The sequence below is a fragment of the Mirounga angustirostris genome, unplaced genomic scaffold (genome assembly GCF_029215605.1).
Source record: "Mirounga angustirostris isolate CCGP_5_RB_7025 unplaced genomic scaffold, mMirAng1.0.hap1 SCAF_3, whole genome shotgun sequence".
Lineage (NCBI taxonomy): Eukaryota > Metazoa > Chordata > Mammalia > Carnivora > Phocidae > Mirounga > Mirounga angustirostris.
This window is the reverse complement of record NW_026991711.1, coordinates 115,057,711-115,084,389: the sequence shown is the minus strand read 5'-3', so window position 1 is coordinate 115,084,389 and position 26,679 is coordinate 115,057,711. Positions and strand designations below refer to the sequence as shown.

The 26,679-nt window shown below is 32.8% G+C and overlaps 1 protein-coding gene across 12 annotated transcripts in view; it reads right to left on the bottom strand.

The window, feature by feature from the left end:
- MBD5 (methyl-CpG binding domain protein 5) overlaps positions 1-26,679 on the bottom strand; it is a 440,770-nt gene that overhangs the window by 102,768 nt on the left and 311,323 nt on the right. For 2 of the 12 annotated variants that reach the window (XM_064586492.1, XM_064586493.1), the window contains exon 5: positions 8,476-8,595. The exons of the other annotated variants lie outside the window; for them this stretch is intronic. The gene's annotated coding sequence lies outside the window, so the exon portion shown is untranslated. The remainder of the gene's footprint in view (positions 1-8,475; positions 8,596-26,679) is intronic. 12 annotated transcript variants of the gene reach the window in all.

Sequence of the window (26,679 nt, the reverse complement as noted above, 5' to 3'; positions counted from 1 at the left end):
TGTCTAGAAATTCTCACAGGAGTGAGAGCTGAATGATTTGTTAGAAGGCCTTTATATTTACCCTCTTTGGTCTCTATATAACCAAAAGGATATCAAAAGGTCTGTGGCTTATATTGTTTCTGGAACTAACGACATCCCAGTAATGCAAAACTAAAAGAAATATACCATAACTCCTAGTAGAGAATTACAGGATATATAAGAGGTGGAAGGGCAGTGAATTTTTTAAAAGATTTATTTATTTTTAGGGGGAGAGAGAAAGAGGGAAAGGGAGAGAGAGAGAGAAAGAGAGCTTGAGCAGGTGGAGGGGCAGAGGGAGAGGGGAAGAGAGAACCTGCAGCAGAGTCTCCACTGAGTGCAGAGCCCGAAGGAAGGCTTGATTCCATTACTCTGATATCAAGACCTGAGCCCAAACCAAGAATCAGATGCTCAACCGACTGAGCCGCCCAGGCGCCCTAGCAGTGAATTTTTTTAAACTTAGTTTTAAACTGCTTCAATTTGCAATTACATTGAATGAAGAAATGAAAATGAATCTCTCATTGTAAATATTATCCCATAAATGAATACCAGACTAAAATATTTCTTTAAATACATCAAGAGCTGATAATTCCTAAACTCATTGTAACAAGAAAGAATGGGACAGATTTTACAAATGCTATCTATACTCCAGGCCTGACACAGACAAACACAGGGCAGCCATCCTGTAAAGGATGAAGAGAAGTTCCTCAGGTAAACTAGTGTAGGGCAGACCATTTAGCACAGAGTCAGAGCTCAGGCTAGTTCTTTTTGCTTTAAGCTGTTTGATTTTTTTGATTTAGCCACAATATAGATATAATACTATTAAGAAGTAATTTGGAAAGATGCTCAATGTTATTAATCTTCATGGAAATGCAAATCAAAAACACAATGAGATATGACCTCATATTTGTTAAAATAGCTATCTAAAAGACAAGAAATAACAGGTGTTGACGATAATGTGGAGAAAAGAGAACCCTCGTGCACTCTTGGTGGGAATGTAAATTGTTGCAGCCATTATGGAAAACAGAATGGAGGTTCCTCAAAAAATAAAAAATAGAACTACCATATGATCCAGCAATTCCACTTCTGAGTATTTATCCAAAGAAAACAAAAATATTAACTTGAAAAGATGTATGTACCCCCATGTTCAATGCAATAATATTTACAATAGCCAAGATATGGAAATTACCTGAGTCCACTGATGGATGAATGAATAAAGAAAGTGTGGTATATACAAAATACTATTCAGGAATAAAAGAGAAAAAAATCTTGCCATTTGCAACAGCATGGATGGACCTAGAAAGCGTTATGCTAAGTGAAATCAGTCAAAGAAAGACAAATGCTATATGATTTTGCTTATATGTGGAATTAGAACAAAAATCAAGTTTATAGATACAGAGAACAGACTGATGGTTGCCAGTGAAGAGGTTGGGAAGAAGGCAAAATAGGTGAAGGGGGTCAAAAGGTACATATAAAAGAACAAATAAGTCATGGAGATAATAATGTACAGCATAGTGATTACATGGAATTGCATATTTAAAAGTTGCTAAGAGAGATCTCAGAAGTCCTCATCACAAGGAAAAAAATTTTTTGTTAACTATGTATGGTGATGAATGTTAATGAGAACTACTGTAGTGATCATTTCACAATATATACAAATATCAAATCATTATGATGTATACCTGAAATTAATATAACATTATATGTGAATTATACCTCAATAAACAAAAAGTAGTAATTTGGAGGATGAAACACAACTCAGAAGACAGGGAACAAAGCTCTTTCAGTACTCAGGCTATGGTGAACATCAGTGGTTCCTGAACTGTAGAGTGCTTAAGAATTACCACTGTCATTTGTTAAAATGCAGATGTCCAGGCCAGACTGATGGTATTCTGATTGAGAAGCTATAGCATAGCATCTAGGCATCTCTACTTTTAACAAGCACCTCCAGGTAATTTTGATAGAACAGAAAGTATGGATACAGTATATTGAAAAACACTGGTCGGACACCTGGGTGGCTCAGTCAGTTAAGCATCTGCCTTCGGCTCAGGTCATGATCCCAGAGTGCTGGGATCGAGTCCCCATCAGGCTCTTGCTCAGTGGGGAGCCTGCTTCTCCCTCTACCTGCTCTGCCTGCCACTCCCCCTGCTTGTGCTCTCTTCTCTGACAAATTAAAAAAATCTTCAAAAAAATAAAAAAAGAAAGAAAAACACTGGTCTATAACATAAAAAAGGAATAAAATATTTGGCAATTCTCCAGTTGATTTTGTCAATAAAAAACAATCGAACCCCATAACAAAGACTTGGAATTTGGATTTATGCTGTGTTACTGTGTATTGTTTACACTGCTATTATAGAAATAGCTATAGCAATAAAGAAATGCGATATCATGTCTTCCAGAAGGCCATTCTAATATGAACTTTGTCTACATTATTAGAAAAATAGATATTTTCAATAAATAGCACCATCTTTATATTCAGAAAAAAAAAGAATTTCTACTTTGTGAGAAAAAAGTAAAACAGAAATTTACATAATGTAGTATACCAGACTGAAGGAGGCTACAGAAAAAAATTATTAAATGTTCCATTTGTTTTTTAATAATTCAAGTCAGAGAGCAGAAAAAATACATATAAAGGTCAACAGAAATATTATTTTATAGAATACATGTATATTTATATTCCTTGAGGAACAAATGCAAAACCTAAGACATGAATATTAACTGTTTTCAGAACAATGACAGCTTTATCAATATGTCTATTAGCTTTCAGGCTATTAAGCTTTGACAAGATACAGACTAATTGAAGAAGTATGACTATTGGAAAAATATCTGGAAGCTTCCATTAATTCTTACTTACATGCTTACTAAAATCAGGCAGATGAACACATTAGACGGGAATGCTGTCTGCTGATAAGAAACTCGTTCTTTGTTTTGGTGACGCCCAAAGTACATTACTTATGATATATATGATGTCAAAAGAAAAGCATTCTAGAATCAAAAATTACTTTCAGGCTGGAAAAAGAGATTTAAATAGTATAAATTACATTAAATCATCTGGGTATTTGCTAAAATTCATTGCAGAGAAATATTAAGTCATTGAGTCATTCAGTCTGAGCAAAGCAAGAATATGTCAAAAATATAGCTGGGCTGCAAATGAAACCTGAACATTTTTGTTTGTTAGTGTGCTAAAATATAAACTCATGTGATTCAACTATTTTTAGATATGGCTTTTTTTTTTTTTCGCCTAATAAGTACTGCTCTTTAACATTGCTTTCTGAAACTTATTTAAAAAGTAATCAACATTTCTCTAAGCCCTTTATGGAAGATAAAAAACAACCTGAAACATACCTTGAGACTATCTAAGATTAAATAAAATATTCAGAGACCTCAAAACATTTTCTTCTCTGGTCTCTTCCATTATAAAAGAGTCCTGGGAGTTTCAATTTACTGATTTGAAATGTAGACTTTACAGACTTATGCAGACTGATTTATGAATATGCCTGTTAAGGGATATAACCATTCCTATCCTAATCAGGCTCTTTTATTTGCTTTTCTCAGAGAAATACTAAAAGGAATTCCCAAAGAGGTTAATATGAAGAACTTCTGAAAACCAAAAAGGATAACAGTGTGGGGTGCATGTTCTATTTAAATTTTTAATTAAAAATTATTGCTATGGACGGAGTTGAGTGCCCCTACAATTCTATGTCGAAGTCCTTAACCCACCCCACCCCCCAGTATGACAGTATTGGAGACAGGGCCTTTCAGGAGGTAATTAAGGTTAAATGAAGTCATAAGGGTGGGGTCCTCGTCCAATTGACTAGTGTCCTTATAAGAGGAGAAAGAGACATTAGGAGTGGGACAGCAGAGAAAAGTCCATATGAGGACATAGCAAGAAGGCAGCTCTCTGAGGCAAGCCAAGGAGAGAGACTCCAGGATAAAGCAGACCTGCAGCACCTTGGTCTTGGACTTTAGCCTCTAGAACTATGAGAAAATAAATATCTATTGTTTAAGTCATGCAGTCTGTGGTAGTTTGTACAGAAGCCTTTTAAAACTAATATAATTATATTATGTATATAACATATATGTCATATATGTGATAAAGCATAATAATAAATGCCCACGAACACATACCTAACCTCTAATCTCAAACTCACTGCCCCAGAAGGCATCATTACTTTAAATTTTGTATTCATTATTTCTTTTGCTTTTGAAAAAAAAGTTTTATCACATATTTAGCAATCTCAAAACAACATATTTTGTTCTGTTGGTCAAGTTGTCTATCCCTCTGCCAATACCACACTTTCTTAAATTCTCCACTTTATAACAAATCTTGTTATCTGACAGAACAAATTCATTTACCTTATTCTTTAGGAGTCTGTTGGCTATTCTAGGCTCTTTGCTTTCCCATGTAAAATTTAGACCCAAGTAGAGTTCTTCAAACACCCTGTTAGGATTTTTCACTGGAATCACATTGATCTATAAACCAATTTGGAAAAAACTGACATCTTGTCTATATTTAATCAAAAATATTAGTGCAACTCTCCACTTAAACTTAATGTTCCACAATGAAGTTTATAGTTTTTTCAAAAAGATCTTGCACACTTTTATTTCTTTGTATTTTACATCTTTGTGGATGTAGTAAATAGTATCTTTTCTAACTTTCTAAATGTTAGAAATATAATTTATTATTGTATATTGATTTTATAGTCAGTCTCCTTGCTAAACTCTCATTTTATTTCTAAAATGAGTTTACCTGTAAATTATTTTGAGTTTTCTATGTAAATAACATGCGATCTATAAATGAATGTAGTTTAATTTCTTCTTTTCCAAATGGTTATACTTGATACTTCTTTTCTGTTCTTGTTGTGAGGACTCTGACCTCCACTACAATGTTTAATTGTCTTCTTCTAATTTTAAAGAAAATGCCTCTAGTATTTTATTGGTAAAAATGGTATTTGCTGCATATTCTTGATAGATACCCTTTATCAAGTTAGGGAATCTTCCCTTCCTTTCCAGTTTAGCTAAGAGGTTTTTTTCTCCTCCATGAATGAGTCAACTAAAATTAAAAAAATTAAAAAAAAATCTTTAGATGCATTACTAGGTATTTATCCAAAAATGCTGAATTGAAGGGATACATGCATCCTGATGTTTATAGCAGCACTATCAACAATAGCCAAATTATGGAAAGAGCCTAAATATCCATTGACTGATGAATGGATAAAGAAGATGTATTGTGTGTGCTCATGTACATGCACACACACACACACACACTGTAATATTACTCAGCCATCAAAAAAGAATAAAATCTTGCTATTTGCAACAACATGGATGGAACTAAAGTGTATTATGTTAAATGAAGTAAGTCATTTATTAATTAAGACAACTATGATTGTATTGATTTCACTTGTATGTGGAATTTAAGAAACAAAACAGATGAACATAGGGGAAGGGAAAGAAAAATAAAATAATATAAAAAGAGAGGGAGGAAAACCATAAGAGACTCTTAGCAACAGATAACAAACTGAGGGTTGATGGAGGGGACGTGGAGGGGTGGGCTAAATGGGTGGTGATGGGTATTAAGGAGGGCACTTGTGATAAGCACAGGGTGTTATACATAAGTGAAGAACTCTAAATTCTACTCCTGAAGCCAATACAACACTATATGTTAACTAACTTTAATTTAAATTAAAAAAATCTATTGAGATGACCATGTTTTTCTCCTTTAATTTGCTATGCTAAATGACATGCATACATCCCACCCCTTTGCCAACAGTGTTAAACCATACTTGCATTCTTTTGATGCCCTTCTTGATCATGATGTATTTTCCTTTTTAAACATTGTTATATTATGTTTGCTAAAGTTTTGTGTAGGATTTGATACTAACATTGATAAATAAGAATGAATTGTACTTTTGCTTTCTCTTGCTGTTTTTCTTTGGTTTAAATATTAAGGTTTTGATATAGATGTATATAGCTGAGTTTGGGAATAATTCTTCCTTTTTCTCTTTTCCATTAAAATGAGTAAATTTGAAATATCAGGATATTTGAAAGACTGAAGGTCAGTTGTAACCATGTGAGACTTGTGTGTGTGTGTGTGTGTGTGTGTGTTTAATGAGAAGGCTTTAACAAAATATTTAATTCTTTAATGGTTATAGGAGTAACTTGGCTTTCAATTTTTTTCTTGAGTCATTTCTGGTAAGGTATAATTCTTAGGAGTTTGTGCATTTCACCTAAGTTTTCACAATTTATTGGTATAAAGTGTCCACAGAATCCTCTTCTCTTTTAAATATCTACTTGATTTGTAAATAGAGTATTTTTACTCATAATATTGTTTATTTCTGATTTTTCTCCTTAATTTTTAACTGATTAAACTTCCAGAGGTTTATCTCTTTTATATATCTTTTTTAAAAAAGCAATTTCAGGGTTTGTTGATCCCACGTGCTAAATGTACATTTTTCTTTTCACTAATACCTGCTCTTTGTTATCTCATTCTTACTTTTATTTTTTAAGGTGTTGTTCATTTTCTAACTCATTAAATTGGAAGTCTATGTCATTAAATTTCAGCCTCCCTCCTTTTTTAATATAAGCATTTAAGGTTATGTATCCTATAAATTCAATATGTTTAGCTTTTGTCTAGTTAAAAGTACATTTTTTTTTTGGTTCATAAGTTATTCTTTTTTAAAGAAAATTTCCAAATTTATAATCATTTACAAATTTATCTTTTTGCTATTGACTTTTATGTCAGAAGATGTGGTCTGTAAGACAATTCTTTGAAATTTATTGACCTTTTGGGCTAAAAATATAGTCAATTTTTATAAATGCTTAATCACTTAAGGATGCATATTCTCTAATTGTTGGGTACACAGTTCTATGTAGACAAATGTACATTAAACTTTATTAAGATATTGATAAATTTCTTCCTCTAATTTTATTGAATTTTAATATATTTTGAGGCTAAGTTATTATGTGTATGCAGGCTTAATATTGTTTTATTTTTCTAGTGAACTGAACCTTTTATTATTATTATGTAGGAAGGTCTCCTTATCTCTAGTCATGCTTGTTAAATTAAAATTGATACCCCAGCTTTTGTTCATTTGGTGTTTGCCCAGCATAGCTTTTTATTATTCTTTTATTTTCATCCTTTTCATGTCTTTATGTTTCTACAGTGTCACTAACTATATTTGCCCATGTATTTAGATTTGTTTTGAGTATCTTACCTTTGCATTTCATTTGTCCCACTTTTCCTACACTTAAAAAAGAAAAGCTCTCTGCTTGCCTTAAACAATGGACTAGTTAAGTTTTTATTTGTTTGAAACTTACTCCATTTTCTCCCTTCTATATGATTGGGCATCATATATTCCTTTTATACTCTTTTAGTGAGTGGACTACTTTAGAAATTTTACTATGCACTGATAATCCCTGCTGAATCCCTCCCTAGGTTTTTATGCTGTTATTGTCTAACATTATATTTCTGTCATTTTTCTCAACCCCTGAAACCTTTAATAATAATACCTATTATTAGTAGTAGCAATAATATTTATATACCTTTTATTGGGTTTACTCCCGTTTGCCCATTTTTTCGCTCATTATTCCTTCAAGTTATTATCAGTTACTCACTCTTTAAATATTGTCTGCCCTTCATTTCCTCTATTATCTTGGTGGGAGTGTTTGATTAGTCCCAGAATTTCACATTTTAGCCTATAAATCTCTACTTTTACTTCACGTTTTTCACGTATTTGTCTTTCTCTCTTGTATTCTGTCATTTAAAAATGTCTGTTCCAATCCACTAATTCTCTCTTCAGCTGTGACTATACTGATATATAACCCACTCAGTGGTCTACTTGTCTGTTGACTCTTACAGCCCTCATTCCCACTCTTCTCTGTTCTGCTTTGTATCACATGAGATGAGGAGTCTGCAAATGTCTGCCCCCTCTGACAAGTTTCCTAATTAAATTTTTCCAATAAGAGACACTGGTGGAAGATTATAAGGAATGAATTGCTAGTTGGACAGTAGGGATAAGGTGATTCTGGAACCCAGTAGTTGGAGAAGAGGCAGTAACTTTTTGGTAATTCCAGCTCTTATTGAGGTGATACCACTTTGGTGGATCCAAAAGTAATTACAACAGCATCTCAGTGGACTTAGGCTTGCAGGCTCCAACCAAGGAATGTTAGCAGCTTTTTTGAGCACTAAACATTACTTCTTTTTCCATTTTATTTGCTCTGCCAGTTATCCTCCCTTCATTTTTCTAGTTCTTTCTAATAACCTGTGTAGCCAATTCCCTGTATTAAATTGTCCCTTTAAGATAATTGGAATAATTTCTATTTTATTGACTAAATACTGACCAAGATATCTATTTATTAAAATTTTATTTGTCATTGGCAATTACATATTCTACTGCCAGCTTAATTTTTAAAACATTTCAAATTTGTTCTTATATATTTTATATGAGCTAATTGCAATACCTTCAGTCTTTGGTGGGGGTTTACATCTGAAATTTGTCTTTTCTGCTCTCACTCGTGGTGGCTTATTTCCATATGTGTTTGCTGGATTTTAATTATGAACTCATTTTTGGTTGACAAAATCTGTAAACAAAATAAAACAAGAGGATGAAACCCCTTACCTTAAGTGAGAATTATTTCTTCCAGCTTCTCTGTCTTGCTATTGGCCTATAGTTTTCTTCTGGAATAATTGTTGTTATTCACATTTACCATTAAGAAGACCCCACCTGTCATATGTTTATTGCTTATACTTTAGTTTTAGTCCAAGTTTTTTTCATCCTTGCTTAAGATTTTATTTCTACATGTGCAACTTAGCAATGAAGTAACATTAAATTTTATGCAGGATTTGATTATTTTGTATTAAGGCAGCTCTTCAGAGTAATCTGTTACACTGCTAAAAATAGATGTCTTCATACTGATTTTCTTATTATTCCACTTCTGTGCTATTTGAATATTTTCAAATTGGTGTTATTTTTATAATAAAAGCTCTAGTTCCTAAAAAATTTTAATATAACAATGCAGTCTTTAGCAAAAATGTATTATTTTTTCCAATTAAATATTTTCTTTAATCTTAACAATAACAATAAAGTATTAATATCATTTTCTTATGTTTAATATTTTTATATGTTTTACCTCAATTTCTCTAAGTCCTTTTCATTTGGTACAATAATACATAAAATTTAAATCTCACAAATATTAAAAATAGGAAGATGTAAGCCACAAAAAAATTTACTTTCCAAATAGGACAATAGATAGCCAATAATTATATGTTTGTAATTACCTAATCACAAATTTGTAAAAAAGTGTTTTTCCCATATATATATGAATTTCCTATATATGAAAATTTCCTATATATGAAACTATTTCCTATATATGAAAAAATATATATTATTAAAATATACCTAAGCTATATCAAATTCTAACTGAATTTTAATTAGATTAATGGACACTATGGAGATGCATTACAGTAAAGCTAGCCAAAATTAATAAATAAAAATGTATTGATTAGAATTAGTGAGTTATTTCAAGATAATATAAGATAAACATTTCTCTCTCTTTTTTTTTTAAGATTTTATTTATTTATTTGAGAGAGAGAATGAGATAGAGAGAGCATGAGAGGGGGGAAGGTCAGAGGGAGAAGCAGACTCCCTGCTGAGCAGGGAGCCCGATGCGGGACTCGATCCTGGGACTCCAGGATCATGACCTGAGCCGAAGGCAGTCGCTTAACCAACTGAGCCACCCAGGCGCCCCATTTCTCTCTTTTTTAATAACAGAAAAACCTTAAGTATTTCTGGTAAGGAAGAAAGTTCTAACACAGCTGAAGAGCTATTTATGATATAGTATAAACACTGAAACTATGCTGATAAAAAGTTGAATTATTTATTCTACTTAAAAGCAATATGAAAAGAAATTTAATCATGCCCTCATACTTGTAAAGCTATAACTTATTAAGCTGTAAAAGAAATGCTTAATGTAAGGAAATTAGATATTACTCTTCAATTTTGGAAAGGTATGCTCCTAAACTCTTAAAACAGGTTAGCAATTTTGGAGATTAACGTGAAAAAGTAGCAGCAATATGATTCAGGTCAACTTTGAAATTTATCAAGAAACCAAAGGTCATTAAACTGATTTTTTACTATTTTATCTTTGCTTAGAATAATTAAGGATTAATATATAAAACCATTTCACTTACATAAACTATCATTTTTTAAGGAATGAAAATATATATAAATTAATGAATACTGCAGAATGCATTAAAAGAAAAAGACAATTTATATGGCTTAGCTATAGTTCATTGAAATGCTCTGAATTTCAAAAGGAAATGCAGGAAGTTTTTTAAAAGAGGGTTTTCAGGCTCAATCCCAAATCCTGACTATATAATTGATAATTTCTATATTGTGGGAACATCTTTTCAAGTAAATTTAATGTAATGACAAAATGGATACTTTTAGTTCATTTGTTCCCACGATAACCTTAAGAAATATGTACTCAATTCACCAGATTTCTGAAGCACAAAGTTTAAATTCAAACTATGATCCAGCTTTGTTTTTCCTCCCTTCTTTCCTTCCTATAGGTACCCACTATCAAGACTATCCTTGGAGAAGGGAGAGGATACAGAATTTTATACTGACAGAAAGGGAAGAAGACAAACCAAAGGGAAGTACTAGAGGAAGCAAGTGAATTACTAGAGGCCTACACAGAAGAGCTAGTTTTTCAACCTCCTTTTTAGATTTATATAATTTCATACATTTTGAGAAAAGAATTTAGAGGAAGCAGTGAGAGACCTGTAATTACAACATCAATGGTCGGACTCTAAGAAGCAGAGAAAAAGTAGTCAAAGATGGCATCTATTTATTTCCATAAATTGTTCATAAGCAAAGACATACTTGCATTTTAGTGGCTTTCACCTGGCAATGATTTAGTATCCTAGGGAACATCTGTCAATGTCTGAAGACAATTCTGATTATCATTATGGGGGTGTGTGCGTGTGTGTATACGCGCTTGCAAGCATGCTACTGGCCTCTAGTGGGTAGAGGCCAGAGATGCTGCTAAACATGCACAGGACAGCCCCCAACAACAAAGAACTCTCCATTCCAAAACATCAATAATGCTGAGGGTGAGAAACCCTGCCTTATAATTGCAGATGTGCTCCTCTCTTGTAGCTCAAGCATGAATGACGGTTGAAAGAGCTAACATTTGGTAGAAGTGACTCACTAAGAAAATAATTTAGGTGCTTACTGAAGGCAAAAATTGGGATAAATTTCCCAGAGGAAGACAATGACCTGTACCTGAACTCTAGAAATTTTAAATGATGCAATGAAGATTTAAGATGAAAATTAATCTAGTATACTGTTATTTGTGGATACTGGTTACCTATGGTTTGGAACGTTTTCCTTATACAGGTAGATTTTGTCTTATTGTACTTTGTAGATACTGTGTTTTTTCAAATTGAAGGTTTGTGGCAACCCTACACTGAGCAAGTCTATCAGCACCATTTTTCCAATAGCATTTGCTGTTGTGTGTGCCCACTGTTCTAGTGATGGCTGTTTTTCTGTTTCTCTCCCTCTCCTCGGGCCTTCCTATTCCCTGAGATACAATAATATTAAAATTAGGCCAATTAATAATCCTACAATGGCCTGTAAGTGTTCAAATGCAAAAAGGAGTCAGTTGATGTGGAAACTTCATTGTTGTCTTGTTTTAAGAAATTGCCACCGCACCTCAACCTCAGCAACCACCACCCTGATCAGTCAGTAGCCATCAACATCCAGGCAAGACCTCCAGCAAAAAGATTACAACTTGCTGAAAGCTCATATGATGGATAGCATTTTTTAGACCTACAGTATTCTTAATTAAGTTGTGTATATTGTTTTTTTTGGACAGAATGCTATTGTACATCTAATAAATCATAGCATAGTATAAACATAACTTTTACATGCATTGGGAAACAAAGAAATTTATTTGACTTACCTTATATTGTACTATTTGTTTTATTGCAGTGGTCTAGAACTAAACCCGAAATATCTCTGAGGTATGTCTGTATTTTGTGAATTTTCTATAGTATGATTTCAGTTTTCTTAAGGCAGAAATCCAAAAACTAGCATTCTCAGACTGTCTTACAGCTAGGTAAATAAATACCTTAGGTTCCAGCAATCGAATTCACAGAGTATGATTTGCAACTGGAGGTAAGCAACCTGAGGATGCAACTCCTCTTGGAGAACTTGATTTGTTGGTGGAGACATCAGGTTCTTTGGGGATGATAGTGGCATTCAGACTGATGCATCTTAAGTGCTTGGTGCCAGTAGAAACAGTGTTTTGCTACAAGAGCTTCTGGAATATGCTTGTACAGTGTTACTTAATGGGTAACTTCAGAGCTGATCTCTGGTCCTGCTGGAGTCTATTAGCTACCTAATTAATAACTTTCAACATGTCTCCTTTATTGTTAAACTGACCAGAGAGGATTATATTATTTGTAATAAAGAATCTTGGCTGAACAAAAATGTATGATTTAAAAATATTTCTTCCTTAAACTCCTTAGCTGCAAATAAAATTACTAATGTATTAGCAGTAAGCCTAAGACATGCTATTCAACTATGGTATTTTGGATCTTGTGCTTATAGTATTTTCATTAATAACATGTATAATACTTTGGAAACGATGCTAAAATAAGAGAAAAGTCCAAGGCTGTGGCATTCAAGATCAATATTTAACATAATATTTATATACAGCAGGCATTAAATAATGTTAGCTAAGAGGTTACTTTGAATTCAAAATAAATTCACTATATTGGAATAGCGATCAAGTATTTAAAATAGTATTATTTTCTAGTACATCTGCATGAGAGATCATCTTTTTCAGTATCCCAGCATCCTGAGAGGATATACTCTGTCTTCCATACCTCAACCCCAGGGCAAGGGAACAGAACGGTCACCTTCAGGCTCTCCTACTATGGGAAAACACTGAAATGAAAGGTCAATAGGGGCTAAGCTTTCATTTACTTCTCTTTAACATCACTTTAAATTTTAGGTTCCACTTAGAAAGTGTTCAATAGGCACTTGCTAACTAATTGTAATTTATGGAGGTTAAAAAAATATATATAAAAAAACAGGACACCTTAGTAAGACCGGTAAAAAAGAAAATACAGAACCTGGTATCCTATTGCTTATTATGGCTCCAAGAGTTTTTTACATTGTAAATGATAAGATGATTGAGGGTTGTTAAATACCTACATATACATTCAGAATTATTCTGACTTTGTAATAAAAAAATACATGAGCACATGCAGGTTCATCTGTGTAAACACATTCACATATATAAAGATTCTTATTTCTTTGCAACAAGTAAACAGGCTGTGTGCTATGTACTAAGCTTTGCAACATTCTGGTGTGGCAAACTGGCATCTAATAAGGTTCTCCAACCCAATAAAATATTTCAGTATATTATGTCAGTAAGGTAAACAGCTAAGCCTAGATTCAACATTTAAAAGGAATCTGTGTACTGAAAAAGGAGAATGGAGGAAAGCCACAAAGCCAATAACAGTATTATGAATAATTCTAACTAGTAAGTATTAAAAAAAGAAAAAAAGGATTGAGTCACCTGATCACTACTGAGAGCATTTTACTTGGTTCATGTTTTCATTGAGTATCTTCCAATAAACGTAACTGGTTTCAGAGTCTCCAAAAAAAAGTGACTTGCATATATATACCACATCTTTACAATGGAATATTATGCAGCCATCAAAAGGAATGAAATCTTGCCATTTCCAACGACGTGGATGGAACTGGAGGGTATTATGCTGAGCGAAATAAGTCAATCAGAGAAAGACATGTATCATATGATCTCACTGATATGAGGACTTCCTAATCTCAGGAAACAAACTGAGGGTTGCTGGAGTGGTGGGGGATGGGAGGTGTGCGGTGGCTGGGTGCTAGACATTGGGGAGGGTATGTGCTATGTTGAGCGCTGTGAATTGTGTAAGACTGTTGAGTCACAGACCTGTACCTCTGAAACATAATACATTATATGTTAAAAAAAAAAGAAGAAGATAGTAGGAAGGGAAAAATGAAGGGGGGGAAATCGGAGAGGGAGACGAACCATGAGAGACTATGGACTCTGAGAAACAAACTGAGGGTTCTAGAGGGGAGGGGGTGGGGGGATGGGTTAGCCTGGTGATGGGTATTAAAGAGGGCATGTACTGAATGGAGCACTGGGTGTTATACGCAAACAATGAATCATGGAATACTAAAACCAACAACAACAACAAAAAACTAATGATGTAATGTATGGTGATTAACATAAAATAAAAAAAGTTCACTATAAATAAAAAATTTACTTGCATTTAGATGGAGACCTGTCCATCTACACTCAGGCATCATCAATATTTATATTTATATTTATATTTATATTTATATTTATATTTATATTTATATTTATATTATGTTTTTATATAATATTTATATCAATACTGTTTGTTTGAGATTTTCAAATCTTGAAGGTTCTAACACACTTTGATCCAGAAAGTCTTATGGTTTATCAGTTATTGGAAAGATAATGGATATAATGTATAATAAATGAAAGCAAAAATGGCATTCGTATAGCCTCTCCTTTCAATAACAAATACAGAAGAACATGTTTATTTATTTTCCCATATCAGAAACAAGTCAACAAGGATCATTACTACATTAAGTTATTATCTTGTTATTCAATATATACTTTTCACCATAATGAAATACTATCATTGAACAAGAGCTAATACAGCCTGAGTTGACTGAAATCTACCAAAGTCATGAGTAGAAATACAAAATAATAAACAAAAAATCTTATCAAAGATACTCTTTCGAAAGATTTAGTTGAAAGATGGTTTCTACACAGACTAGATTCTTTAAGTATATGCCCTTTCCTTATGCTTCCACACACTTTTGAAAACACTTCTTTTTCCATGAATAAAGATGTTAGTTGAAAAAAAAAGATACTATCTCTTTCTGCCTCTGAAAAATTTATATATCTGTATATTTTTTAGGAAGTATTTATTTATTATTATTATTACTTTTTAAGTAATCCAATGTGGGGCTTGAACTCATGACCTTGAGATCGAGTGTCGCAGGCTCTACTGACTAAGCCAGACAGGCGCCCCTGCTCCCTCAAAAATTTGAATAGGTAATCCTATTCAAAAATTAGGTCTGCTTGCTTTCTTGTGATATCATAGATCTAATTTTCAGTGTTTACTAAAGTCTGTTTTTACCAAAGTTAAAATTTAATTTTGTATCCATATCAACATATAATTCTTTTAAAAATTAGGTAAGGACTATATACAGCTAAACTATGTGTTTATTCCAGTATGCAACTACAGGAGGTCTTCATTACACTAGAGAGAACTAATTAGAACAACTGCTCAAAGGCTTAACTGCTGTTCCTCAGTTCCCCGGCTAGCAGAGTTGCTGGAAATCAGAGGCAGAATTGTAGGAAACAACAATGGCTGCCCAATCTCTCAACCTCAAGTACCAGTGACTTTCCACTAAGTCTTTTTGCATGATATTTAACCATCAAACTCCTCAAAATTCTTGAGCCCACTATATTTTATTACCTATTTCATTTGAGTTTTATGTTCTCTTTGCTAATTTTTCCCACCTTCTTACCTTTCATCTTAATTTCTGTGTTCCCACTTTTTCTTGTATTTAGAAATCTCTCTCTCTGTTCAAGGCTGTTTCTCTAAATTCATACTACTACTTTTCAGAAACACTGCAAAATAACGCTTTTCCTACTGGTGATGGCTGACAGTATACTAATGATTTACTGTCCTCCACACACAAGGATGAAGGTAATGATCCAACTATATTAGTAGGCCATGAGTTGATGTTGGCTTTTTAGTAGTAAAGGATAGATTTTCATTAATGAACCCATAATGTTCTTGGTTACCTCAGAATGCCAATGGTATGTATGAGTGGTATGACCTGAATTGGTGTATACCAGTTAACCAGAAAGAGCCTAACAATCAGAAGAAATAAGGCAAATATTTTCTTAGGAAAAAAAGTCCACTATTATTATTTTAGAAATTTAATACAAATGACAAGATCATATTTGTTCTAACATTTAGCATATCACAGACATTCAATAAATTGCTAGTGTTAATGAGACTAATGTTTATCTTGAAATATACTGATTTGGATCACAAAATTCAGCTCATATTTTTCTAATCCCATCTTTGGTAATCAAAATCACTGACTTCCCAAACTACCCAGTATAGGTTAGGAACTCTTACTACATATCTTGAAAGCACATCATACCACTCTTATCACATCTACTATACTGCATTGTTGTGGTTCAGTTTGCTTGTTGTGAGGAACTTGACAATGGGGATATATCTTCTATGCCTGCAACTTTAATCCAACCATAGTACTTAGCACGAATGTATGTGATTTATGCTGAATGAATGAATAAATGAATGAATGAATACAAGCCAAAGCAGCTTTTTTACCAGGGCATTCAATCACTAGTGAATTTAATACATTCTTTTTTTTTTTTTTTAATAGGAAAGTCACTAGATGAATGAGAGTCTTAATACTGGTATTATGGTGAAAAATCATTGGGAAAAAAATCACTTTTATATTCCCAATTGAGCTATTTCTTTGGAACCAAACCAGTTAGGAGATTAAAGAACCAAAAGTGGCCTTCATAGGAAGTGTAAGAAGATGATAAAATCATCTGAAGTGACACAGACCTTACCTTGAGATTCCGTGTCTTTCTTTCCCACTCTAAATTATGAATTTCTTACTAAAAGATCAGACAGTTTAGAGAAGCTTTAGCAAAATTTTGAAAATCTTTAAGTTCTGGAATAAACCTAGTATTTATAGCCTAGCTTCCTAGAGCACTCTTCCCTCCATCTGCTGGTTGTTAATATCATATAACCTTATATTCAGATTACAGAAACACAGCAAGAATGAGTTTCTCTTTTTTAATATATTGCAATAAAATTCTCGCTTCAAATCTTGATGTGAGACACTCACTAAAAAAATCTGAATAAAAAAAAGTAGGTCAATACTGGAGGTGAATCCTTTCTTATGTAAATAAGAGCTCTAAGATTTAATTTTATAAAATAATTTTACATGATGCCACATGACCATTTTCTCAGATAAATTATACAGTCATTATAAGGGCAAAAGTATTATTGACATGTTTTATATGATACATTTTGAATGTAGACTATAAAGTTCTTGGTGGAATTAAAAAAAAATAAAAACTTAGTTTATTTGCTGAAATGGCTTATATATTTACCTTTCCTTAGAAAGCGATTAAATTTTCCGTGAGGAAACAATCCTTCATCTCTTAATATTTATAACGCTAAGAGTAATAATATTCCTTCCTACACAGAAGCATCAAAACAATTTTATTTTATTTTTTTTTAAAGATTTTGTTTATTTATTTGAGACAGAGAGCACATGAGAGGGGGGAGGGTCAGAGGGAGAAGCAGACTCCCTGCCGAGCAGGGAGCCCAATGCGGGACTCGATCCAGGGACTCCAGGATCATGACCTGAGCCGAAGGCAGTCGCTTAACCAACTGAGCCACCCAGGCGCCCGCATCAAAACAATTTTAAAAGCCTGCTTCAGGGGCGCCTGGCTGGCTCAGTCGGGAGAGCAAGTGACTCTTGATCTTGGGGTTGTGAATTTGGACCCATGTTGGGTGCAGAGATTACTTAAATAAATAAAAAACTAAAAATAAAAAAACCTACTTCAAATATACTTACATGTTCACACATACATAGTCCTTCTCTCTTACTTACATTTTCACTTTTGGTTTAGACTCTTGTATTCAAAAATGAATCAGGTGATATCTGAATCTATGACAGTCTTTGCCTCTTGACTGTCTATTAAATGGTAAATAACTTCAAAAAGTTAAAGTATAATTTTGTCCTCTGGATTTTTCTTTGACTTGCCAACTCTCAATGTCAAACAACTAAAAAGTAGTATTTGACTTCTGACTAGAAAAAAATACTGATTTGTTTATAAAGACTATATATCTTATGAATACAAAGAAGGCAGAATTTGAGAAAGATAAAGGAAGTAAAATTATGTTTTATATGTATATATGTATAAATATATACATAATACATGTGAATAACATGCACACTATAAATATATAGTGCCTAGTGAAAAAATTGTGATGTACTCAAAATATTAAAAATTGAGGTTATTTTAGTAATTATCCCCCTTTCGAGATAAAATATACTATAGTAATTTGTGACACAAAGTATAAAAAAACTAGGCAATTTCTTAGTAGAAAGTCTTTTTAAAAAACATGTTTCTCAATTTAATACATAATCTATAACCTTTATAGGGTGGTGACAATGATTTATTATAAACTGTAGAAGGCAAAAAAGGTTCCTGGACAAAGCTTTTGTTACCCTTAAATTAGCCAGGTAAAGTGGGGCATGAAGAATAAGTAAATGTGTGGCAGGTGCGGTGGAGGTTGGGGAGAGAATAGATGTAGTAGTTTTATGTGTTTCTTGAAATAGCTGTCTATTGTACATCCTCTAAGTGCATTTACTTAAAATATTAATATCCTGAGTTCAAATGGTACATTTAACATAAAGAATTTAACATGCTTACAAATATACTATATATGACCTTTTCTTGAAGGAGGGGGATTATTAATTGTCATATTAATTTTGCTTCATAATTTTATCAATTTGGACAAAGAACAAGGGATACATTTCTACGGTCTGGCCTTTTCCCTTACATACTTAGAACAATTTGACCCATTATATTGAAGTAGGTTTTAACTCTCAGTGGGCATACTCAAACTCAAAGAAAGTATTACAACTTTTTATTTCAGTATAAATCAAACTTAGAGAAATGTTACAAGAATAGGATGAGGAACTCTCCAGAAACTTCATCCAGATTCCTTGATTGTTTACAATTTGCCCCATTTGCTTTGTCATCTAAGTATCTAATTTCTTCTTTCTAAAGTAAATTGGAACAATGTGCCAATTTACCTCTAAAGACTTCAATAAGCATTTCCTTAGGACATGGATATTCTTTTACATAACAACAATACAATTTTTGAAATCAAGAAATTTAATATATCCAATCCCAGTTCATATTCAATTTTCAATAACTGTCCTGTAATGCCTTTGTAGCATTTTATGCTTTTTTTTTAACCTATGGGCCACAATCCAATCCATTATCACACATTACATATAGCTGTTAAAATCTCCTTAGCTTCCTTAAAAATGGAACCTTTCTCTGCCTTTCTTTGTCTTTCTTGATCTTGACATTTTTCAAGAACACAGGCCAGTTATTTTGTTTAATATTCCTCATTTTGAGTTTGTCTGATGTTTCCTCTTGATTAGCTTTAGGTTATGCATCTTGATGGGAATACTATAGAGGCAATACTTTTTCCTTTTCAAGTACATCATATCAGGAAGCACATGAAATGTTAGTTTAATCCAATATTGGTGGTTTTGATTAGTTTCTTAATGTGACGTTCACTAGTTTCTCCACTGTCAAATTACTAAATTTCCTTTATAATTAATTTGTGGGAGTAAAGTAATTTGTATAAGTAATTTGTGGGAGAATATTTTGAAACTATTTTATATAAAATTTTACCCACTAATTTTAGCATCTGTTGATGATTTTTTAACTCCATTATCCCTTGTATTAGTTAGCATAAGGAAGAGCTTTCTCTTTTCTTTCTTTCTTTTCTTTCTTTCTTTCTTTCTTTCTTTCTTTCTTTCTTTCTTTCTTATATTAGTATGGGCTGATGGATTCTTATTTTATTAAAGGTGTTATAATTCATTATTATCATTATTTATTTTGATGTTCAAATTGTCCCAGATTTGGCCAGTGAGAATTTCTTCAAGCTGACTCCTACTCCAAATACTTATGGAAGTAAATTTTCCTTAAAAAACTCCCACATTTCACTCTATCCCTAAGGAAATAAAATACTCTTCCATCAGTTTTGGTTTTTCTTTCATAGCAGAAAGTTACTATAATGTCAAATTAAAAAATGTTCTAGAAGAACATGCTAAGGATATGATACTGATGATTACTAAATTAAGTGATGAAAACAACTGTATTCATATTTTGGAAAAAGCTCTTTCTTCTTTCTCTATTATTTCCTTAGAGTTGTAATGTGTGCAATTTTTAAAGTAAAAAATAGTATTTGCAGGATTTTAGAGTATTTTGTCTAGAAACTGTAATGACTAACACTATATAACTACCTTAAAAATCTTTAACACTCTACCCTAAATAAAAGATATACATATTATTTTTAATTAATTAAAAAGATCTAAATAAATGTGTAGTTGTTATAATGCTGCAACCTAAGACATTTTGCAAATAACACTGGTCCTTCACAAGCACACAGTTGGTTATAAATGTACATCTTTTTCTTTCCTTTTTTTAAAATATTTTATTTATTTATTGGACAGAGAGAGAGAGAGAGAGAGAGTGCACAAGCAAGGGGAGGGGCAGAGGGAGAGGGAGAAGCAGGCTCCCCTCTGAGCAGGGAGCCCAATGATGTGGGGTTAGATCCCAGGACCCTGTGATCAAGACCTGAGCTGAAGGCAGACGCTTAACTGACTGAGCCACCCAGGCACCCCTTCTTTTTCTTTTATGGGTTAAAAATGTAAATAGATAATTTGAAATCATTGAATATAACATCTCAGAATTACAAGGAAGCCTGAAATATATTCAGTCCTTTGTTTCCCAAACTATGCTCTGATAATCACTTAATACACATGGTATAGACATAGGGTAACACAGAAACCTTCAATACTATATCCATCTTTTGGAAATTCACAATACACATTGGGTATGAAAACTTGCTTAACTTTGTTTAATCCAGAATTACCCAAATTCCAGCGTGGAAGTTAGAATCTTTTTAGAAGTTCACCCTTAGTATCTAGCTGGGAAATGGTAATCTCATTTTTCAGAAAAGAACTATCTTTTATAATGTCTCCTATATAGCAGATCTAGAACAGAAAATGCAAATCTCCTGGTACCAGCAGTTTTGTTGTTGCAACATACTGCTTCCTATATTAACATAAGATCACTTCCAGATCTTTTCAGTTGGATTCCTTTACCAAGAATTAATAAGAGCAGAATACACTTATTATAAAACATGCTTTGAAGCTCTTATTAACATCTAGTCACTGCTGTCCAAAATACAGGATCAGTGGTTCTGTGTTGTGGAGTCTAGTTTCTATGACTTAACACACCGTGATCTTTAATAATAAGTAGCTATGGTATTTTTTAATTGTCTGACTATGTAAATAATGTGAGCCCTTCTTGTATCAAAGACTGGATCCCATGCAAGGGTGCAATAGCTATACTAGTAAATACTATACAAATTCATTCATTCACTCAAGCATATATTCTACCTTTCAAAAATGGTTTTGCAACCATTTGGCTTATTGAAACATTAACTAAACAGGACAGTTAGTTCCCAAACTGGTGTCATGAAGAACACAGCTCCAAATGATGGGATTTGATATGATGCAAAATAGTGTCAAAGTAAAACAAGTTTGGGAAATGTTGGGTTCACAGAATTTTTTCCCTCCAAGGTTTTATATGATTAAGGGCATTGTGAATTTTCAAGAGAGAAAAATATGAAGAATGTGTGTGTGCGCACATGATTTTAATTCCCCCAATTTATTTGACAACTGATATTTTCTCCCCACCTTCATGATAAAGCTTTTAGAAGATTGTTGTATGAAACACCAGTTTGGGAAACACTGATTTGATTAAAAAGGAAAAAAAAATAATCTAGGAACTGGAGACAAATCAGAGCTAGGTTTACTGTACAGTCATAGTAAATTTTTAGTCTTGATAAGTCTCTTATGCAAACTCCCCAAAAAAGGTATTAATATGCTCTGCCCACACTTTCTGTTCAGAGTCCTCTTCCTGGGCCACTCTCTTATACCTGTTTATGGTTTGTTTATTGCATCTCATTCTGCTCAGCTTCTGCCTCACTTAGTTGCAGCTCTTACTTATTCTTGTCTCTCCCTGTACTTTAGATTTGATTCTCAGCACTGGGTTTCCAGATTATGGCCTTAGACTCCTTAATAAGGAATCTGGCCATCTGCCCTGGTACTTTGTAGTTTTCCCTGGCTATATAAAAAAAACCTATGACGTAGTTTGGCAAGCAAATCTTTTTATCATTAAGAGGACACACAAAACTACATGGTAAATCCTTAGCACATCTTTGCTTTAATTTTATTAGCAGAGAATTGTGACGTAATCTGTTATTTTTCCTACTTTATAATATTTTTACTATGAGGAAAGAGAAAACAAATGAGATTCTTACAGTATATATCGGACTCTCTACTTGAAAGTCAGTCACCTGTGTACATGCTTTAACACATTCAGTGCTTTCCTTTCAGGGTTTTATGTTTTAAGCAGAAGTATTAAAGGGTGAACTAGCTTTCTACACTTGGAGAATATGGCTTCCTGAATGTAAAAGCTGACTTTTTGGAAGAGACGCTCTATACCAAATTGACAGATGATAAAATCAACTTCTCCTGATGAATATAATTTCATAAGGCAGACTCTAGATACTATTTTATTTTTTTAATAATTTAAAGAGTTTACCCAAAATTAGGAAATGAAAACTAATTGCACCTTATTGGGGTTAGATTTCAAAATTAGCAGATTACTATAGTGGGTAAATAATGGAGGGAAATCCATAAAGAGTCATATCTAACATGATTAACATTTAAAAATGAACAATGATTATGTGTGCATTTTTAACTGGAATATAAAAGCATTATGTTTTATTTGAATCTTTTTAAACAATATTTTAATGCCAGCTTAAAAAATAATTGTGCAGACTTTCAGATACTTTTTAAAATACCAGCAATATTAAGGAGTATGCATCCTATAATTTTAGCATGTAGAACCAGATGTTTCTGAGGTTTCACAGTAAATATCAGCAATGCAGCACACTCTACCTTGATTTTCAATATCTAGGTCACATGGACCACCCTGAATACTGTGAATAGGAAAAAAAACAAGCAGGAAGATTTCTGTAGAGCTACTAGGAAATCATAACAACATTCAAATTATGAAAAAAAAGCATAACATGGATTTTAAAATAATAATTCCTATATAAAATAGAAAATAGTGCCTTAAAATGAATTTCTGATCTATTATGTAAACTGAATAAATCCTTTGAGGAGTGCTTTTTACTTAATAAAATATGTTTTGTTTTTACTGCTTCCTCAGATGTGTGTGTGTGTGTGTGTGTGTGTGTGTGTGTGAATAGTCAGGAATGGAGAATAAGAAAATACTGATAATAAATTTGTTGTTAATCAAAAAGCATATGCAATTTAGGAAAAAATCCTGCAGTAGTTAGCAGTCATCAGAACCTATAACTTCCATTTACAATAAAGGCAAATAAGTATGATAATGGTATCTGAAATTACAATATTTATATGAAAGAGACATAGAAGGTTGACAATATATTTTAATTATGAAAAATGCACAGTGGCTTTGTAATTTTTCTTATCCATATACATATACTTGCATATATTTAGAGCCTAGAATTATCTTTACTGTAGTTTTTATTATTTTCCTTGAAATCTACTGAATTTATTAGGTTATGAATTTAAAATTCCCCTTGCCCCTTCCCCAAGTTATTATGTGAAAAACAGGAAGTAAATGTTTCTCAGTAAAACGAGAGACTCTAATAATCTATAATAAAGCTCTGCTACCATTTATAATTTTTATACACGTATAGTTCTTTTTAAGAGAGACAGAAATGAAAGCAACTTGACTGAGTGCATTTTTCTTAATCTATTCGATAACACCAGAGGGAAATCACATATGTGTCAGCACAACAATTAAGATGGGAAACATTGAAAAACTACATTTAAATGACTAGGATATATAGAGATAGAACTTTGATAAAGAGATTATTCATGTTGTAAAGACTTGGCTATAATCAATGTATATTATTTAACAACACTAAAGCTTACAAGTATCTTTTAATCAACCACACAAAGAAGCTGCTTAAGACTGCATGGAAGAAAGCAGGAAAAACACTTTTTACATATTGCATACCATTAGTTGGCAGCAGTTTTCTTTAAGGCACCAAAATTTTCATACAGATACAGGTTAGGGGATTTGGATTAGAAAATTTACTCTAGTTATGGAGCTATTTTAGAGGTGGTTTAAAAATGGGTCCATAGTCTTTATATGAAAAACCTACAGTGAACATCACACTCAATGGGGAAAAACTGAAAGCTTTTCCCCTAAAATCAAGAACAAGACAAGGACGTCCATTCTCACCACTTCTATTCAGCACCGTACTAGAAGTCCTAGTCTCAGGATCAGACAACAAAGAGAAATAAAAGGTATCCAAATTAGTAAGGAAGAAGTAAACTTTCACTATTTGCAAATGACATGATACTATGTAGAAGAAACCCTAAAGACTCCACCAAAAAACTACCAGAACTGATAAATGAATGCAGTAAATTCTCAGGATACAAAATCAATGTATACAAATCTATTGCATTTCTATATACTAATAATTGAACAGCAGAAAGAGAAATTAAGAAAACAATCCCTTTTACAGTTACACCAAAAATAATAAAGTACCTAGGAACAAATTTAACCAAGGGGGTGATAGACCTGTACTCTGAAAACTATAAAACATTGATGAAAGAAAGTGAAGAAGACACAAAGAAATGGAAAGACCTTCCATGCTCACCGATTGAAAGAAAAAAAAAAAAACATTATTAAAACGTGTACAATGCCCAAAGCAATCTACAGATTTAGTGCAATCCCTATCAAAATACCAATAGCATCTTTCACACACCTAGAACAAACAATCCCAAAATTTGTATGGAACCACAAAAAACCCTGAATAGCCAAAGCAATCTTGAAAAAGAAAAGCAAAGCTGGAGGTATCACAATCCCAGATTTCAAGTTATATTACAAAGCTCTAGTAATCAAACAGTATGATACTGGCACAAAAGTAGACACATAAATCAAGAGAACAGAATAGAAAATCCAGAAATAAACCCACAATTATATGGCCAATTAATCTTCAACAAAGCAGGAAAGACTATCCAATGGGAATAAGTCTCTTCAATAAATGGTGTTGGGAAAACTGGGCAGGTACATGCAAAATAATGAAACTGAACCACCTTTCTTACCCCATATGCAGAAATGAACTCAAAATGGATTAAAGACTTAACTGTGAGACCTGAAACCATAAAAATCCTAGAAGACAGTATAGGCAATAATCTCTCTGACATCAGCTGTAACAACATTTTTCTAGATCTATCTCCTGATGCAAGGGAAACGCAAGCAAAAATAAATTATTGAGATTACATCAAAATAAAAAGCTTCTGCACAGTGAAGGAAACAATCAACAAAACCAAAAGGTATCCTACTGAATGGGAGAAGATATTTGCAAATGACATATCCAAAAAAGGGTTAATAATCAAAATATATAAAGAACTTATACAGCTCAACACCAAAAAAACAAATAATCCAATTGAAAAATGGGCTGAAGACATGAACATTTCTCCAAAGAAGACATACAGATGGCCAACAGACACATGAAAAGATGCTCAACATCACTCATCATCAGAGAAATGCAAATCAAAACCAGAAGGAGATATCACCTCACACCTGTTGAATGGCTAAAATAAAAAATACAAACAACAAGCGTTGGCTAGGATGTGGAGAAGAAGGAACCTTCTTGCACTGTTGGTGGGAATGCAAACTGGTGCAGCCACTGTAGAAAACAGTATGGAGGTTCCTCAAAAAACTAAAAACAGAACTACCCTATGATCCAGTAATTGCACTACTGGGTATTTACCCACAAAATATAAAAACACTAATTCAGAGGGATACATGCACTCCTATGTTTATAGCAGCATTATTTACAATAGCCAGATTATGGTAGCAGCCCAAGTTTCCACTGATACATGAATGCATAAAGGAGATATGATACATATTTTTTCAGCCATAAAAAGAATGAAATCTTGCCATTTGCAACAACATGGGTGGAGCTAGAGAGCATAATGCTAAGTGCAATGTGTCTGTTAGAGAAAGACAAATACCATTCGATTTCTCTCATATGTGGAATTTAAGAAACAAAACAAGCAAAAGAAAAAAAAAGAGAGAGAGAGAGACAAACCAAGAAACAGACTCTTATCTAAAGAGAACAAACTGATGGTTACCAGAGGGGAGGTGGGGGGCAGTGATGGGTGAAATAGGTGATAGGGATTAATGAGTACACTTGTTGTGATGAGTACTGGGTGATGTATAAATTGTTGTACACCTGAAACTAATATAGCACTGTATGTTAGCTAAAGTGGAATTAAAGTATATTTTCATCTTCATAGCTGTCAATTTACTGAAAATAAAAGATTATAAGCTTCTAGAAGTTAAAGGTTGGTTTAAGACTAATTTAGTGCTATTCTATGCAAAATCACATTTACATTCAATGATAAAAGATGGGATGGTCTGAAGTGATAGATGGAAAGCACTGCTAGAGTAGAGATTTGATTATTTCTGAAGAAAGTCACTTCTGTTTTGGCCTGGGGAATAGTATATTATATAGATATATATACTTTGTTAATATATTTTATAATATAATAATACATATATTTTGCTTTTATAGAAGAAAGTATTTAACTTGTTTCTAGATGATTATATTCT